Source organism: Schistocerca piceifrons, chromosome 3 (assembly GCF_021461385.2).
Source record: "Schistocerca piceifrons isolate TAMUIC-IGC-003096 chromosome 3, iqSchPice1.1, whole genome shotgun sequence".
Taxonomy (NCBI): Eukaryota; Metazoa; Arthropoda; class Insecta; order Orthoptera; family Acrididae; genus Schistocerca; species Schistocerca piceifrons.
In genome coordinates this window covers 438,649,399-438,669,210 of record NC_060140.1, presented here as the reverse complement: position 1 = coordinate 438,669,210, position 19,812 = coordinate 438,649,399, and the positions used below count along the sequence as shown (strand labels likewise).

Here is a 19,812-nt window from a genome sequence, read left to right as displayed (position 1 = left end):
CTAATTGTGTGTCACTTAGTTGTTTGCTACTACGCAAAAACCATTAGGTAACCTTGTAGTTTGAAACGGGTCGTGGTTTAAAACTAAAACAATATTGCAACTGTTGTTAACAACCATTACTACAGCTGGGTAATCTACACTAAGATGCTCCATTTGCTGGACAGGTAATAAAGATATTTATGATTTTTATCGTCACAAATATTCGGCTGTTTTTCTGGAAATTGTCCCAAATTTCTAGGTGATGGGGTTCTATCTGAGATGACGGTGTAAACTGGTGAAACGCGCAGCAAAGATGTTTACGGTTATTGGTATCACAAACTTTTCGATGTTTGTTGACAGTATTTCGTGATATCCAAGATGATGTTATGGATGGAGTTTAGCAGCTCACCGTTGATAGCTGCCAATGACAGAAAATACGACCCAGGAAATTTAATATTACAAACGTCACATATGGTTGGTTACCCACATCAGATCATGTTTTGTTTTGTTCTCTTCTCAATATTCAACAGACAAGCCGTAACGAACAGCAGCAAGCTACGGAAAAGCTATAGGCTCTGTAAAAGCACTTTTCACCGCTGGACTGGTTTTGCCGAAATGGTTACGACAGATATCCTTCACCATCGTCGTCCTATACAATCTTGTCCTTCATCTCGTTATCAACAGAAACTTGAGCCTAAGCTGCTTCCTCTGCATTGCAATACGTAGAACAGCTGGAACAGGAAGACTGAAATATGGGATTCCATCGAAAGATGCCCTGCAGGTGTTCAGCTGTAATATCGTTCACTCTCTGTTCATTTCTCGCAGTTGCGACCTCGTCAGTCTTGCACTATCTTTCCACGATAACTTGACGATTCGCGAGGTGGATGCTGGGAACGGGCTTGCTCCCACATTACAGCTGTCGTGGGATTAGGAATGCTAAGGGGAAGGCCAAGTCTGCTGCTTGCAAACAGTGCACCATTAACCATCACCACGTGTACAGCACCGTGTACGGCATCACTTCGCGTCTACCGGCAGCTTAATCTTGGCAGGGCTCGGATACAAATGAATGTCTTTTAACTAGTGCCAATTCTCTCTGGTTGTGCCAGCAAAAGAGCAATCGTAAAGTGATCGAGGACAAATAATAGCCAAACACGATCAATTTCCGAGCCACTTAGTTCCATCATTCAGCAGGTACCAAGAAACCATCGACGTCACAGGAGCCCAAAAATACGGTCTGATCTTCTCACCTACTACCTGAGTAATCAATTTCACCTCTATTGCGGCATTTTCAGCATATCTAGTATAATGGAGAATGCGCATATTTGTGCTTTTGGGCAAGTACTTGCAGATCAACTCCGTAGCGTCCGCTAAGGAGAAGTGATGGTGGAGTTTATCGACCAAGATATTATTCACACTTGAGGATTACAGCTTTTAATGAGACATTTTTTTTTAAACGAAGTGTAAAGAAATTAGACATATTCCTACAAAATCCCCTGGAAATGGCAATGTAATAACTTCTGTTATAATTATGTTGTTATTAGGCCTAAGAAGTAACGATGAAATAAAGTAATCGAATGCACACTAAATAACTTGATTTTACTTTGTTTTCTTTGTTTCGTACTGCGTTTCATCAGACGCATCTTTCTCTGTGTGCCTAAGCTACCTAAGAGTCACTTCCCACCGCGATCAGTTTTCCTTGATGTGGGTAATGGAACAGGTGTATTCAGCGTTGTGGGAACATGGGACGTAGTAACTGACGGAGAAGTAGATGCAGCCGTTCAGGAACACTACATTGAAATCGAAACGAACGGTGTGTTAAACACATGGCTGTTCGATAGTTATGACACCGTACTATCTTTTCGACCAGAGACTAAAATATTTTACACACTTATCTATGTCATATCATGTTGCACTACACTTCGGAGTACAGATCACACTGTCCGTAGTCTATAAATTCTTACGCGAGCGTTCAGTTGAAGGAAAACTATATGTACGTGTCTAATAAAGTAGTACCGTGATTGAACAAATTTTCGAATAACCAAATGCGCCTCGTTACAAATGGTTCAAAAGGCTCTGAGCACTATGGGACTTAACAGCTGTCATCAGTCCCCTAGAACTTACAACTACTTAAACCTAACTAACCTAAGGACATCACACATATCCAAGCCCGAGGTAGGATTCGAACCTGCGATCGTAGCGGTCGCGCGGTTGCAGACTGAAGCGCCTAGAACAGCTCGGCCACAATGGCCGGCGCACCTCGTTACCACACTAAGTTTCATGAAACTGACCTTACATTAACTCTTCACAAAAATACATTTAATGAGGCGGAGATTTCTTAAGTGCTCCCCGATATTCAGACAGTCTTCTTTTCACGTTAGTTCAGTGATATATTACAAGACTATGGTTTATTCTGCAGTGCAGTTAAATCTCAAGTCAGTTTTTGTCTTGTTGAATGCTTCATGCCTCCCATACATTGTTTTGTTTTTACTTTTGCTATGCTTCCCATACTTTGTTTTGTGTTTACTTTTGGAATACTTCAGTTACTCTGAGTATGTAATATTTATTTTAGCTTTTCTAATTCCGACGTTTCTTCTGGTGCACAGAGCTGTGTTCATTCCTGTGTTCCATAAACGGATCTCCGTTAGACAGTAAGGTCACTAAGGAGTATTTTTTATCGGTCGAAGTTGTAAGCGAGGAATATGGTAATCGAAGTGTGGAGAAATTGGAGGGTGCTACATAAGTAGCCGTTATCTGTATAATGAGCTGCCCCAGTAATCATCTGGAGTCACGTTTTAATGTTTCAGGCAACTTAAACCAAGTTTGACAGAGAACACTTTTTCACCCTGCTTCTTTTTAATGATGTCCTATCTCTGCACCACCTCGATGAGACTTGGGGATAGGCAATGGAATTTACAGCCTGATACCTAATTTATACGAAAACACAAAGAAATTCATGTTTCCTCCAAAACTATTACGACAAACAGTAAATGCAGATATTGAGGAAACTTAACACATCCAAGAAGAAACGGATTAGCGAGGACGTACTTAAGCTTTAGCCAAGAGAAATAAGCAAGTTTTTTTAAGAATGTGGAAGTCTGAAGTATAGGTTAATTAGAATTTAAATTATCAGGAACTGAAAATGGGCCAAAGAAATACGTGAAAAATTGACAGACTTCTGAGTGAAGGAAAACTGACACAGCATTTAGGTAGATCCAAAATAACTTACAAGAAGTAAATTGAATAGCTTTTCTGATAAAACATATGTTAAGTGATCAAAAGAAGGGGGGCAGATGGCAGGAGCAATTCGAAGAACTGTAAGATGGTTAAATATTGTCCCGAAGTTTGATAGAAGAATCGGACTGAATTATTGCAAAAGAAGTACATCCTAGGACAGTGCGAACGCCGACTGAGCAATGAATGATGTGAAATCAAATACGTTAGTTAGTCAAATTCATTAGACATGTAATGGCTAGATGGTTATTTAAGATTACGTGAAAAATCTACGAGACTGATGTGTTACGCTCAGACTTCTAGAAAGGCGTTACCTGTACATTACCAAAGAATGCACCGATCGGTACATGGCAAAACCATTGTTTGTTCTAACAAAACGCGTTTCAAACTGCTCACTAGAATATATTTTATTTTAGTAACCGAATAGATACCTGAGAAGCAATAGTGCTTTTTAATAATAGGCAGATTGAAGAGAATCGGGATATCTTCCCGGCTTCTTGTACATCTATAGAAGGATTTTACATTTTCAGTAGCCCCAGGATTATCGAGATTGGACTGTGCAAAAGCATAAACGTGACATCTGTTCGTATGAGTTGCTTTTCGTGTTACAGAAGGTCGATGTTCGTATACGGATTCGCCGGTATCTAAGCGAACGGCTGCTCGCAACATGCCTCACGCCACGGATGAAGGCCGGCGGGGAAGTTCACCCGGGCTTCCGTGTGACCTGTGTTACTGATTTAATGTACCATGTAAGCTGTGTACTACTTTCATGCTTGATGTCTTCCATGATGGCGATATCGTCTTCCATGTCAGAATGCAATAACCGTGCTACAGTGGTTTCAGGTACATGATAGTGAACTCACTTTTATGTCTTTGCCACATTTGGGAAGTTATCAGGTACTAGTACCGCAGCCACAAACCAAAAATTGTCCATAAATTATGGGAATCGGGGTCCTGTGCGTATACATCCGAAGCCACGTATCTTCAAAGTTGTATAATTAATGTCAAGCAGACTGCTACTCTACAGCGTTCCAATCGTGTATCAACACGCTATTAAACAGTTTATGATGTCGTTCTTACTTCTCAGTGTATGAATGTGAGATATGGACTATCGGAACTCGGAGAAGAAGTAACTGGAAACATTTAAATTCTGGCGCTCTGAAAATGTTAAAAGTCTGCGAATATGGAATCTAACGAAAAAGATCTGGTTAGAAAGCTCGATTGAAGAATTCTTTATCAGAAGAAGGGACCGGCTAGAGGAATGTGCCGCGGCACTGAGAAACACAAGTTAGCAATCGAAAGATTACTAGAGGGGAAAATATAGAATTACCAAACCAAAGAATACATAAAACCATAACGCAGGATGGTAGAACAGTTATATGAAAATATAAATATAAATTGGCTCACGGAGGGCACCATCAACCAAATTGAAATATTGAAACAATGTACCTTCCTGACGGAGCTCCACCAACTCATTTTGATAGTGTCCTTTTCTAGAAAAAAAATTGAAATTCATCTGAGTTCTCTCTGTTCACTTACAGTTCAAGAACCCCTGAGCGTAGATTGTTATTCACGTTCAACCATCTATACTTTGACCTTGATTATAAACTAGGGTACACGAGTTCGGCACCGAGAGAGGGACGTACTTAAATGCTAATGTCGACTGTCATAGCGCAGGAAAAAAAGCTCTCTTAACAAATTTATCGCGTCGTCTAGGTATATCCCATATCTGGTACCAACTTATTTCACTGAATTTATGACCGGAAATTCAATACAATATGCACCAGAGAGTTGTATACGTTACTTTTAGTTAAACTTTCTTCATTCATTGTAAGTAATGACTGAAAGCAGGAGAAACTGTTATCAGTTTCATTTTTAACGGGCATTGGCGGCCGTAGACTTCCCGTATAAGAACTAATCCTCATTCTGCCCACAGCTGTGTCAAAAAGGGCCAAGGAGCGGACAGAGGTTCAGGGTATTCTCTTGTCCTTGGGGTGGGAAACTGCCCCTAAAGGCGAAAGAATCAGCAATGATCAACGCCAAGAGGATACAGAAGGCAATGGAAACCACTGCATTAAAGACGCATATGACCTGTCAGTGAAAAAGCGTCATGGTGATCTTTCCATTGGCAAAAGAGTGCGGAACAGTCCCCCAATCGGATCTCTGGGAGGGGACGGGAAAGCGAGAGGTGATCAGCAGAAAAAGATTGAATAATAAAAGAAAGGATAACGGTCTACGAGTCGGGGAGTGGAATGTCAGGTTCTTGAATGTGGTAAGGAAGCTAGAAAATGTGAAAAGGTAAAGGCTCAATCTAGGTGTAGTAGGGGTCAGTGAAGTGAAATGGAAGTAAGATGGAGATTTCTGGTCAGACGAGTACAGGGTCATATGAACAGCAACAGATAATATAACGGGAGTAGGATTCCTTATGAACAAAAAAGTTCGGCATAGAGTTGTTACAATGAACAGTTCACAGTTCAGTGATAAGACTGTTCTTGTCAGTATCGACAGCAAACCAACACCGATAACGATAGTACACCTATGTATGCCGACGTTGCAAGCTGAATACGAAAAGATAGAGAAAGTACTTGAGGATACTGAATGCGTAATAAATACATAAAGGAAGATGAAAACCTAATCTTCATGGGTGACTGCAATGCAGTTTTAGAGGAAGAAGCAGAAGAAAATGTTACACGAGAATATGCAATTGGGACGAGAAATGGGAGAGGAGAAAGACTAATAGAGTTCTGTAATAAATTTCAGCTAGCAATAACAAATACTCTGTTCAAGAATCACATGAGGAGGAGGTATACTTGGAAAATACCAGGTGTTACAGGAATATTACAGTTTGATTCTATCATGGTCAGACAGAGATTCAGAAATGAGATTTTAAGGCATACACTGGAGTAGTGTTTAAGAGTAGCCTGAAGTTCAAGAGACTAGTTAGGAAGAATCAATAAGTAGAGAAGTAGGATACAGAAGTCCTAAGAAATGACGAGACTCGCTTGAAGTTCTTTAAGGATATAGACGCATCAATTAGGAATAGCTCCGTAGGAAATACAGTTGAACAGGAGTGGACATATATGAAAAGGGTAATCTCAGAAGTTGAAAAGTAAAACACAGGTACAAAGAAGGTAACTGCTAAGAAACCATGGGTAACAGAAGAAATACTTCAGTTGATCGATGAAAGAACTTAATACAAAAATATTTAGGGATACTCGGGAGTAAAGAAATTCATGTCGCTGAGGAATGAAATAAACAGGAAGTGCAGGGTAGATAAAACGAAATGGGTGGTTACACGAACAATGTGAAGAAATCGAAAAAAATAAAACTCAGCATATGGGAAAGTCACAACAACCCTCAAATTCAAATGGTTCAAATGGCGCTGAGCACTATGGGACTTAACTTCAGTCCCCTAGAACTTACAACTACTTAAACGTAACTAACCTAAGGACATCACACACATCCATGCCCGAGGCAGGATTCGAACCTGCGACCGTAGCGGTCACGCGGTTCCAAACTGACGCGCTTAGAACCGCACGGCCACACCGGCCGGCCAACAACCTTCGGTGAGATTAAAAGCAGAAGTGGTAACATTAAGACTGCAGTGGGAATTCCACTGTTAAATGCAGAGGAGAGAGCGGATAGGTGGAAAGAGTACATTGAAGGCGTCTATGAGGTGGACGATTTGTCTGATGTGATAGAAGAAGAAACAGGAAACAGGAGTCGATATAGAAGAGATAGGGAACCCAGTATTAGAATTAAAATTTAAGAGATCTTTTGAGGTCTTAAGATCAAATAAGGTAGAATGGATAGAAAACATTCCATTAGAATTTCTGAAGTCATGGAGGAAGTGGCAACAAATAGATTATTCACGTTGATGTGTAGAATGTATGAGTCTGGCGACGTACCATCTGACTTTCGGAAAATATTATCCAGACAGTTCCAAGGTTGCAAGAGCTGACAAGTGTGATAAGTAACGCACAATCAGCTTAACAGCTTATGCATCCAAGTTGCTGAATAGAGTAATATACAGAAGAATGGAACAGAGAATTGAAGATTCGTTGGATGGCGATCCATCTGGCTTCAGCAAAGGTAAATGCATCAGAGAAACCATTCTGACGTTGCAGTAGATAATGGAAACCAGACTAGAGAAAAATCAAGGCACGTTCATAGGATTTGTTGACTTGGAAAAAGCGTTCGACAGGGTAAAATGGTGCAAGATATTCAAAATTCTGAGAAAAATAGCGGTAGACTATATGGAGAGACGGGTATTATGTAATATTTATATGTGCCAAGAGGGAATAAAAAGAACGGACAACCAAGAACGAGCCGCCCGGAGTGGTCGAGCGGTTCTAGGCGCTACAGTCTGGAACCGCGCGACCGCTACTGTCGCAGGTTCGAATCCTGCCTTGGGAATGGATGTGTATGATGTCCTTAGGTTAGTTAGGTTTAAGTAGTTCTAAGTTCTAGGGGACTTAGGACCTCAGCAGTTGAGTCCCATAGTGCTCAGAGCCATTTTGAACCAAGAACGAAGCGCTAGGATTGAAAAGTGTGTAAGACAGGGATGTAGTCTTTTCCCTCCTACTGTTCAACCTGTACATCGAAAAAGCAGTGATGGAAATATAAGAAAGGTTAAACAGTGGAATTATAAATCAAGCTAAATGGATATCAATGATACGATTCCGTGATGAAATTGCTATCCTCTGTAAAACTGAAGAAGAGTTACATGATATGCTGAATGGTAAGAACAACCTAATGAGTACAGAATATGGACTAGGAGTAAAGAAAAACGAAAGTAATGAGAAATAGCAAAATGAGAACAGCAAGAATCTTAACATCAGGATTGAAGGTCATGAAATAGACGAAGTTGAGGAATTCTGCTACCTACGCAGCAAATAACCAGTGACGGACGGATCAAGCAGATTAGCACTGGCGGAAAAGGCGTTCCTGGCCAAGAGAAGTCTACTAGTATCAAACATAGGCCTTAATTTGAGAAAGAAATTTCTGAGAATGTAGGTCGGAGCACAGCAGTGTTTGGTAGTGAAATATATACTATGGGAGAACACAACAGAATCGAGGATTTGAGATGTAGTGCTACAGGTAAATGTTGAAAATTAGGTGGACTGGTAAGGTAAGGAATGAGAGAGTACTGCGCAGAATCAGAGAGGAAAGGAATATGTGGAAAGCTCTGATAAGGAGAAGAGACAGATGTTAGGACATCTACTACGACATCAGGGAATGCCTTCCGTGGTACTAGAGGGCAAAAACTGTAGTGAAAGAAAGAGACTGACATAAATCCAGCAAATAATTCAGGACGTAGGTTGCAAGTACTACCCTGAGGTGATGAGGTTAGCGCAGGACAGAAGTTCGTAGCGGGACGCATCGAATCTGTCAGAAGACTGATGACCCAAAGAAAAGAGTAATATAATCTTAGTTACTTACGGGACGTTGCAAAGTTATGAATACGAGATTCTTACGTTTCAGTGAGCCTTTTCTGCGTGCCGTCTGGAATGCACACGTCATTCTCGTAATGGATTCGTTTCTCATATGATATAGCGTGGCATCAAAAGAAGCTGCAAGACATTTTTTCCTGAAAAATGGGTAACACGACGTATTCATCTAGCAATGATTCGTAATTGTTTAATTATCTCCAATGAAAGGACAAAAGATCAGATGCACATCGTTTCTTACAATAGCCAAATTCCTTTAAATTTCTTCGAGATTTCGGAGTAAGCTGGAAAAGCACTCACAATAGATTTTGACTACTGTATTGGTCTGCCGTAAGGTAACTGTATCACTTCAGATCTCAAAACACAGTAACTTTATTTTCTGGGAGATAAGAAAAGATTACTTTTTACAGGCCAGATTTGCCCGGCTTTGACTATCGAGACGACCTAGAAGAGCGTGCAGTCAGTGGGAACTCCGGAAACTCCATTTTGTGGTAAATTGCTGTGAAAGATGCATCTTGAACATATAACTGCAATTTCATGTCAACACCTTGGTTACTTGTAGTGGGGAAGTGCAGTTACGAAATACTTTGGTTATTTTATCGACTGATTTTTAGTATAATTTCGAGGCAGTCATTATTTCTCCCCATATCCGGTACTTCCATGTTGCAATATTCGACTATGGAGTAATTTGCCCTCTATCGTGTATGAAATAATTTATATTTTGAAAAACAGAGGATTGGCTTGACTTTTTAAACAATATTGGCGTTCCTTTTACATCATATTGTGTCCATATGGGTTCTCATTCTCAAAATTTGTACACGTTTCATCCCCGAGCGTATCATAATTCTTCTTCGCTGTGTAAGTTTGGATTATATTTTAGTTCATTCAGCATAAATATACTAATTATTTTAATATCAATCACTTACATGCGTAAATATTTTGTTGACAACACCCTACGTAGGTAGAAATGATCATCATAGTAAAATAAGAGAGATCAGATCTCGAACGGAAAGATTTAGATGTTCTTTTTTCCCATACGCCATTCGAGAATGGAATGGTAGAGTAGTATGGTTCGATGAACCGTCTGCCAGGCACTTAAGTGTGAAACGCAGAGTAACCATGTAGATATAGATGTAGATGTAGGTGAAGTACTTTCGGACATATCCGAAAGAACAGACATCAAGCATTCATATATCACAGCCATATAATACGACATATCGATTTTAATTTTTCTGTTTAAAGATGTACGTCTACATTGTAAGACTTTTTGTTAGAGAGAATTCTGGAGTTCCTAGTCTCGTAACAATAAGCTAGCCAGTACACCAGTATTAATTAATGTAGATTAAGAAATCATGACTCGATGCTGAACGATGAGATTAAATATTAAAATGGTCTGAAGATTTAAATATTACACACAATGGAAATATATAAACTTTATGTTCTTTTCTGCAAACTGCTACTGCCCTTCCCTACTACTGAAATCGACAGGGAAATTATAACTCAGTACGTCACAAGTGTATAATACAATCCGTAGCTTTTATGTATCTTTAGTGAGAATTTCAAATAATTATTTGTGGTCTAATTCTTCGATAACCTTTCAAACATTTTGCAAAATTAATATCTTGTAAATACTTAAGAAAATAGCATCTAATTAAGTCGCATGTGTATCTGAAACACTGGAAAAAAGTTTTATCAATTGCGACGAATGGAAAAAGGAACATTTCTAATTCCACCATACGTTTCTATCTGTATTAAAAAAAAAAACAATATTACAAAGATAATATGTTACCAGTTTGATACCTGGGAAGCATTACACAAAATTTCTGTGGGGAAACTGTACACACTTAACATCTCCTCTACAGTAGCGATGTAAAACACAAAGAACAATACGTCACCGTATTTTGAAAGTTCCCAGCATTAGAGTTTAGGATTATGGTAGTTAAGCATGCTCCGTGGCCTTGCTGTTTGGAGAGAACTATTAATAACGGAAACTCAATGGCTGCACTAACTTTGCGGGAAACTTTGCTCGTTTAGTACTGAACTGCCGTTAAAACAGGTATTCAGCTTAAACAATGGAGCTGGAGGGCAGACTCGCTGTGGTGTAGTAAGTAATAGAGTTCACGCTATCAGAAAACTCCTTCATATTACCTGTTTCATTGTCGGTTCAACTTTCACATTTGTGGCAGGATTTAATTATTTTAATATATTGTTACTCGTCGCATCTTTCCGTAACGTGTGCTGGTGTTAAGGAGAAATAATATGAGTAAAAGATAAACTGCAAAAGTACTGTAACAAACTTGTAGACTTTATTCCTTCGATTTTAGTTCTCTTATTTACAGAAAATCGATAACCATTAAAACACAGTACTTTGGCTGTTGAGAGAAACGAGAAATCACTACTTTACTTCGAATGACACCTCACAAAACGTTTTTCACATGAAGTTCATTGAGCATTCTCCATTCCCAAATAGTACCTACATAGTGCTCACTAATGATACCTTCTCATTAGATACGTAAAACTGTAAGTGTTCCTACTCAACGCTCTACAATACTTCTAAACTACATCACAGGCGGTAGAAAAGTGATATGCTGGTAAGATGTTGCATAGTAGTGCCGCGCTGGAATGATGTTACTGCGCTGCTGTGATATGACGGCAGATGAAACCAATCAGAGCCACTCGTATTTCCGAGCAGCAGCAATACAGCATCCCGCTGGCGGCCCATAGGAATGGAAAAATTATCATCCTGCAGTATTCTCGGCGGAACACCTCCGTAGATGGGGTAGGCCTACATCCTTTGGCAACAGTGTAAGTTTTGGACCGAGGCCTCCGTGCTCAATTGGTCCCAGGAGTGTGCGTTACACGGCAGGGTGTGTCGATGCGCCGTGGAGCAGAGAGTTCTCCATGTTGAGGGTGGCGCCATCACCTCCCTCTCCTTCTTCTTCTTAATGGGTTATTGTGGAGCCTGCCTGCTGCGTGAAATCCTGCAACCCAGAAAAAAAAATTACCTCCCAGTTCCATCAGTTACCAATAGTTTAGACTTTTGACAGCGTTGGCTGCAATTTAATCTTTAAAATTGTGAAGATGGCTAAGATAAATTACATACAGCGAAAGGTTATTTATGACTTGTACAGGAAGCAGCCAGTAGTCAAAAGATACGAAGACCATTAAAGGGTGGCAGCCGTTGAGCAGAGGAGATGTGTCTGCAGCGTATCTCCATTGGTATTCAGCCTCTATTTCAACCAAGTAGTGAGGGAAATCAAGAATAATCTAGGAAACGGAGAATTTAGGTTTTACGAGAGTGTGTTTTTACAGGTGAAAATTCACTTCCTTATGTTATTGATTACCCTATTACCCACATCACTTATATTACAATCCACAATAACTCTTGTGTCTGCTGTAATCAAAACAGTTTTTGTGTCATATGTCATGTTTAGTGGCAGATCATCGACATATATCAAGAAAAAGCACTGAACACAGATCAAAACCCTATGAGAGACCCCACATTACATGGTACACTCAGCTTGAAACTTCATCTCTGTACGGTAACTTTCTGCTTCTTAATTTTCAGATACTAAGTAAACCACTGTTGAGCTTATTCCGCAATCCCATAACGTTGCAACTTAACGCAAAATATACGTGTGTTCGACACGATCAAATGTTTTTGCTAAATCAAAGAAAACTCTGGCTGTCCTTAACATATTGTCTGGCGCTGATAATGCCTGAAACACAAATGAATGAATAAAATTTTCTGTGGATACATCCGTCCCAAAGCTAAACTGACAGTCTGAGAGCAAGTTATCTGAACTGAGATGTGCTACTGAGATGTGCTACTTTTCTACTAGTCATTGCATTGTCAGAAACCTTTGAAATCACAGGTAGAAACAATAGTAGATGGTAATTCTCTGCGTTATCTCTTTCACTGTTTTTATAAAGTGGTTCCTCAAACGAGCAATTCGTCCTGTTCGGAAACTTACCACACCGGAAAGACTTATTGCACAGGTGACTAAGTACAGAACTAAAGGAAGGTGCACTGGTCTTCATAATCCCACTCGATATTTCGTCGTACCTGGGGCGCCTTTACCCTTTAGTGATGCTATAATTGATTCAATCTTTGTCTTTTCTTGTTTCCTGTAGCTGCATGGAATCTACATGTCAGGCAACACCAGTTCACAAAAATTCAACGTATATACCGGCACCAATAAAATTTTAATTTTACTTGCCAACTACTCACAACAACTGATTATTACATATTTTGTGCAGCTTTGGTGGAATATTAACAATTTAACTATCACAGAAGAGAGGTGCATTATGTCGAGCATCTACATTCTGGCGTGATAACTCTTTCACAATTGACCACATAATTTAAATTTTGTTCTGAGAGCTTTCTGTTCTTTTGATGTGAATATGTTTTAAACTTTCTGATGTCATGCCTTAGCATTACATATATTCTTGTGTGTAGCAAAATTCTTTTACTAGGCTCTGACTGTCTTTCATGTTACGATACAGCTACCACTTCCTCCTACATGATATTCTAATACCTTCAGTTTTCCTAATTGGTTGCTTATTAGTCCTGAATATGCGCCTGCACTGCGGAAGAGCTGTTAGAAGAAGTGCTTACTATCTCTATCATGTGTCATCTTATTTAGCCAAGAAGTTTGCTTGAAAAGGCAGGTGACTTGGTACTTCTCACCTAGATTCTCCTTCAAATGTAAACAAACACTGCCTCGGTGGCTGCTATCTAGAAGCAGACTATTCATAATACGTAACTTCGGCTTCCTGACCATGATTGTAGTCTTCTGCATATTAACTTTTTCTGCATGACTGTGACAACGCACAAACCGATTATCACAATAAAAATTAAACTGTCGGAGCTCATTCTCAACCTATTGGTCTTACTGCCAACTGCCAGGTCCCACTTCTCCACCCTCGCCCTCCGTAACTTTTCGAGTACCTGTCTACGTCTACAGCTGCATCTATATACCAACTCCTTAACCTACCTTATGGTGTATAAAGAAGGATACGATGAACATCGGCTAGTCATTTTCTTCCATATTACATTCCAAATAGGAACGCGGAAATGAAGATTGCCTGTATCCTTCCGTACGAGACTTAATTATCCTTATCTTATCTTCATGGCCCTTTCATGAAATGTGCGTTGGCAACAGTAGAATCGTTGTGCAGTCTGCTACAACTGCCAGTTCTCTAGCTTTTTCAATAGCATTTCGTGAAAAGAACATGGTCTTCCCTCCATGGGTTCCCATTCAAGTTCACGAAGCAGTTCTGTAATTCTCTAACTTTGTTAGAAGCTATGTGTAACAATCCACTGAAAAGCTTCGTTTTCTTTCTGTAGTCCGATCTGATTGGAATCTCAAACACTCGATCAGCTCTCAAGAATGGATAGCACAAGCGTTTTATACGGCGTCTCCATTATGGATATGTGCTACACATCCCTGAAATTCTCCAAGTAAACGAAGTAACCTTTCTCCTTCCCTAGAATCGTCCTTATATGCTGGTACCATTTCGTATCGTTTTCAACGTTACGCCTATATATTTGATAGACATGACGATGTAATGCTGTCTAAATCGTCCTGAAGTATCATACAGTCACTCAACGACGATACTTTCCCGTATACTACAGCATCGTCAACATACAGTAGCAGATTGACACTCACAATCTCCACGAGATCATTTATGTATACAGGGTGGTCCATTGATAGTGACCGGGCCAAATATCTCACGAAATAAGCATCAAACGGAAAAAGTACAAAGAACGAAACTCGTATAGCTTGAAGGGGAAACCAGAGGCGCTACGGTTGGCCCGCTAGATGGCGCTGCCATAGGTCAAACTGATATCAAGTGGTTTTTTTAAAAAAATAGGAACCCCCATTTTTATTACATTTTCGTGTAGTACGTAAAGAAATATGAATGTTTTAGTTGTACCACTTTTTTCGCTTTGTGATAAATGGTGCTGTAACAGTCACAAACGTACGTGGTATCACATAACATTCCGCCAGTGCGGACGGTGTTTGCTTTGTGATACATTACCCGTGTTAAAATGGACCGTTTATCAATTGCGGAAAAGGTCGATATCGTGTTGACGTATGGCTATTGTGATCAAAATGCCCAACGGGCGTGTGCTATGTATGCTGCTCGGTATCCTGGACGACATCATCCAAGTGTCCGGTCCGTTCGCAAGATAGTTACGTTATTTAACGAAACGGGATGTGTTCAGCCACATGTTAAACGTCAACCATGACCTGCAACAAATGATGATGCCCAAGTAGGTGTTCTAGCTGCTCTCGTGGCTAATCCGCACATCAGTAGCAGAAAAATTGCGCGAGAATCGGGAATCTCAAAAACGTCAGTGTTGAGAATGCTACATCAACATCGCTTGCACCCGTACCATATTTCTATGCACCAGAAATTGTTTGGCGATGACTTTGAATCTTGTGTACAGTTCTGTCACTGGGCACAAGAGAAATTACGGGACGATGACAGATTTTTTGCACGCGTTCTATTTAGCGACGAAGCGTCAGTCACCAACAGCGGTAACGTAAAACGACACAATAGGCACTATTGTGCAACGGAAAATCCACGATGGCTGCAACAAGTGGAACCTCAGCGACCTTGACGGGTTAATGTACTATGCGGCCTCTTGGGAGGAAGGATAATTGGGCCCCATTTTATCGATGGCAATCTAAAAGGCGCAATGAATGCTGATTTTCTACGTAATGTTCTACCGATGTTACTACAAGATGTTTCACTTGATGACAGAATGGCGATGTACTCCCAACATGATGGATGTCCGACACACAGCTCGCGTGCGGTTGAAGCGGTATTGAATAGCATATTTCATGACAGGTGGATTGGTCGTCGAAGCACCATAGCATGGCCCGCACGTTCACCGGATCTGACGTCCTCGGGTTTCTTTCTGTGGGGAAAGTTGAAGGATATTTGCTGTCGTGATTCACCGACAACGCCTGACAACATGCGTCAGCGCATTGTCAATGCATGGTCGAAAAATACGGAAGGCGAACTACTCGCTGTTGAGAGGAATGTCGTTACACGTATTGCCAAATGCATTGCGGTTGACGGACATCATTTTGAGCATTTATTGCATTAATGTGGTATTTACAGGTTCACGCTGTAACAGCATGCGTTCTCAGAAATGATAAGTCACAAAGGTACATGTATCATATTGGAACAACCGAAACATAATGTTCAACCGTACCTTCGTTCTGTATTTTAATTTAAAAAACCTACCTGTTACCAACTGTTCGTCTAAAATTGTGACCTATATGTTTGTGACTATTACAGCGCCATCTATCTCAAAGCGAAAAAGTGGTCCAACTACAACATTCATATTTCTTTACGTACTACACTAATATGTAATAAAAAATGGGAGTTCCGATTTAAAAAAACGCAGTTGATATCCGTTTGACATATGGCAGCGCCATCTAGCGGGCCAACCATAGCGCCATCTGGTTTCCCCCTTCAAGCTAGACAAGTTTCCGTCTTTGTAGTTTTTTTCGTTTGACGCTTATTTCGTGAGATATTTGACCCAGTCATGATGAATGGACCACCCTATACAGTCAGTAAGAGCGCCCCCACTACACTCCTCTGGGTGACTGTTGACGATACCATTGTCTCTAATGAACATTCGCCGTCGAGGGCAAAGTATTCGGGCCACTCGTATACCTATGCTCGGCCCTTTGTTAATAACCTGCATTGGGAAACCATGTCAAACGATTTCCGAAAAACTAGGAAGTTGGAATCTGCTTGTTGCCCTTCTTCCTTGGTAATCAGGATATTGTGTGAGAAAAGGCAAGTTGAGTTTTGCACGAGCAACGCTTAATAAAACCTTGTTGAAGCTTTTGTGTCTCTCATTTATACTGGAAGGCACATAGTTTCAATTTCTGCCGGACTATTAATCTATTCCTACAACATGTCCTGCAGCTCGAAGGCAGTGTCTCGCTAGATTCCCCACTATGTTCTCCATTAATTCATTCACCCCAGAGAAGCTATTTTCTACACATTTCGTAACGTATCCCACGGCTTGCTAACTGCACTTCACGCACTTTTCACTCATTGTCAAATTTTCGAATATTTCTATACATGTACAATGAAATAAAACACACACACACACACACACACACACACACACACACACACACACACACACATGAACAACAACAAGAACAACAATTTCGCTATTAACGTCCAGTAAACTATATTCCTTATTTTATTAAATGCGGGAAAGATTTACGAGCCTATGTAGCTTACCCCTCCTGAGTTACAGAAGAAAAATGTGACCTACTTGAGCACTACCTATATCAGCAATTAACAAACTAAACACTAGCTCACAACACATATACGAAAATGAACAGAGGCACTACGAACGTAGTGGAGTGCTGATATTGTAATTGAATGAAAACGATATTGTCTTGAAGAAAGGTTGCGGAATGACCATTAAAAAAGGTAAAATAAGCGTACCGGAATGATGTCGAAATAATTCAGGTTATCCTGAAGGAATTGGGTTAGGAAAAGTGTTCAATAAAGTTTGCTTCCTTTGTAGTAAAACAATTTACGGTTAATGAAATACAGTCCATATAAAACGCAGATTGGCAATAGTAACAAATGCAATTATGAAAAGAAATATAGACAACATCTTTTCTGTCTGTCGATCGCCATATTGTTATCTCGAGATATCTGGTTTCAGGCTTTGTCGCCTAGTTGCAAATCTTACTGGTAATTACAAAATATCCTCTGTTGAAGTAGGTCTGCGGGTTCACTGTCATACAAGCATACATATCAGTCAAACTGATAGTGTTTTCGTAGGATGCGTTACTCTGAACTTAAACGATCAGTGATGAAAGTGCCTTTAACAGTAATCTAAGACAGTAGCTTGCGTACTGAAAAAGGTATGTTTTATAGAATGCGCCCATAATATAAATTTAAGTAAGAGTTTGTAAGTATGAGTAGTCTAATTTATCAGTCAAGTGACCAGTTTCGAAAGTGGTACGATCTATATCAGACCATTAGAACTCCATTATGACTGCTGGAGAGAGTGCCGGTGCGAGCCGGCTACATACCGCCTACAACCGCTGTTCGCTGTTTCTCAGGAACAGTGTTGCAAAGGAGCTTAAATTTAGGTGTAAGGAAGTCATTTCTGAAAGTGTTTGCTAAGAGCGTGGCCTTGTATGCAAGTGATGCTTAGACAATCAGGACAGGCAAAAAGAGAATAGGAGTGTTATTACGTAACTGTGCTCCTATAGAGAAATGATGCAGATTAGGTGCGCATATCACCTGAGTAATGAAGAAGCTCTGAATGAAGTTGGGGAGAAATGAAATATGTAGCATAACTTGAGGAAAGGAGGGAATTGACTGGATACATCGTGAGCCTTTATGGTCAGATTGGTAGTACGAGGATGTGCGGGAGAGGAGGTGAGGGAACTGCAGAGCAAACAAAGACGCAAGACGTGACTGTAGAAAGCAGGTTCACATGGGTGTGTAGTCGAAACGACATGAGAATTTCGCTGACAGCTCGCAGCAGTGTGCCCATCTTTCAACTGCGAAGCATTAACGACTGCAGGTGATAACAGTAGCCGTGTAAAGAGCTGTGACAACGCTGAGGCATTGCTATGGAAACGTTTACAAAATCGCGTCACAGTACTCGTTGAGGCAGGGTCGCGAAACTGCCGCGCCCAGCCCCCTGCAAGCCTCATGGATCAACTTACGCAGACTCAACCTTAGGTTGCAGTCGTGAGGCAGACACGAAGGACGTACAACCACAGTAGCAAAAGTAATAACAACTGAAAGATAGTGATTAAAGCTCTTCTAATTGATTTTAATATATGGCCTATGAGGTACGTGAAGCATAGACCCGTACGGTGACGGCTCACCGATTTGGTCCAAATCGGTGGTGTATGCAGGGATTGGACACAGATTAAGAGCGACAGTTCTGAGAGCTCCAGATGGCCAAGCGTTTAGCGTTTTTGGTGCCAGTCGGGTGAGGCATGAACCATTAATGTTAGCGTAACTACCAGGCAATGGTTGGCGCCGCGCAGAGAGTTCAGAATGGTAATCCGGGGGTCACCGGGAGGAGTCCTTATGGCGAAAGTCTTTATTTTCAGTTTATGCGTTATTTATACAGCCAATAAAACTAGACAATTCTCAATATATTGTATTTTCATAAAAGCATGAAAAGGAAAAGCAACAAAAATCAGCGATTACAAATTACTTTCAAAGATGGTATCGTATTTAGAGTGTACATGATTTTGTATTCCATTAGTTTCATTTTGACCCTAGAGCAGCCATTGGCATCTGAATACGAACGGTAGCATTCCGGTGTATGTAAAGTCGGCCCATCAGCCATTGTGGGTGAACCAAAGATTGAAAACGGCGATGGATTGTAGCTTAAAACTTTTGTTCGAAAGCGATCTTATCACTACGAAAGTTCCGCGATACTAACCGAAGAACACTTTTGAAATTGGAAGTTAAATGCACGAGAAAGTAACGAAAGTCTTATGCGAATATACGTTTCAGTGCACCGTTGAGGTAATTTGCTCCGAAGAATTCGACGAACGACAGTATTACGAAGACGAAGTGCGTGGCTTTTCGTCAAGCGATGACTACAAACTAGATGAATTAAAATGGCAATCCAGATTTCGTTCCTCTAGATTACAGGCTAATAGTGTTTAATCTGGCAAAAACATACTCAAAACTAAATTTTAAGAGCCTGAAAACAAGTGGGGTATCTCGCTTCAAGCATATGTCATGATATAAAGCTTTCGGAATAACCGATAGAACCAAATGTGTTAGCTTAAGGAACCCTTGTCCGAAGACTGAACCGTTACGAAGCTAAGTGTGCAGTAGGAAGCCGCCCGTGGAAAACGAGAATCTACCAATCCCTGTTAGTACGATGTAATAAATCGGTGTATGCGGTACGTAGGTGCGAAAGTCGTAGACAAACCGACGAACCCGTAGACGGCCGTTAAGTAAAGAGGAACAGGGGAGAGGAATTCACCAAATGCACTGCAGAACATGTATTGTGTACACTGATATGACCAGTCTTGATATAAGACTGTTTATCACGGAATTCTTTGTCTACAAGATGTATTTTATTGTCGATAGTCCGAAATGTAATTGTGTT

General features: G+C 40.5%; 1 protein-coding gene across 1 annotated transcript in view; it reads right to left on the bottom strand.

Moving 5' to 3' along the window:
- Positions 1-11,039: 11,039 nt before the first annotated feature.
- Positions 11,040-19,812, bottom strand: part of LOC124788726 (dipeptidase 1-like) — a 407,387-nt gene continuing 398,614 nt past the window's right edge. The window contains exon 13 of the mRNA XM_047256006.1: positions 11,040-11,641. The gene's annotated coding sequence lies outside the window, so the exon portion shown is untranslated. The remainder of the gene's footprint in view (positions 11,642-19,812) is intronic.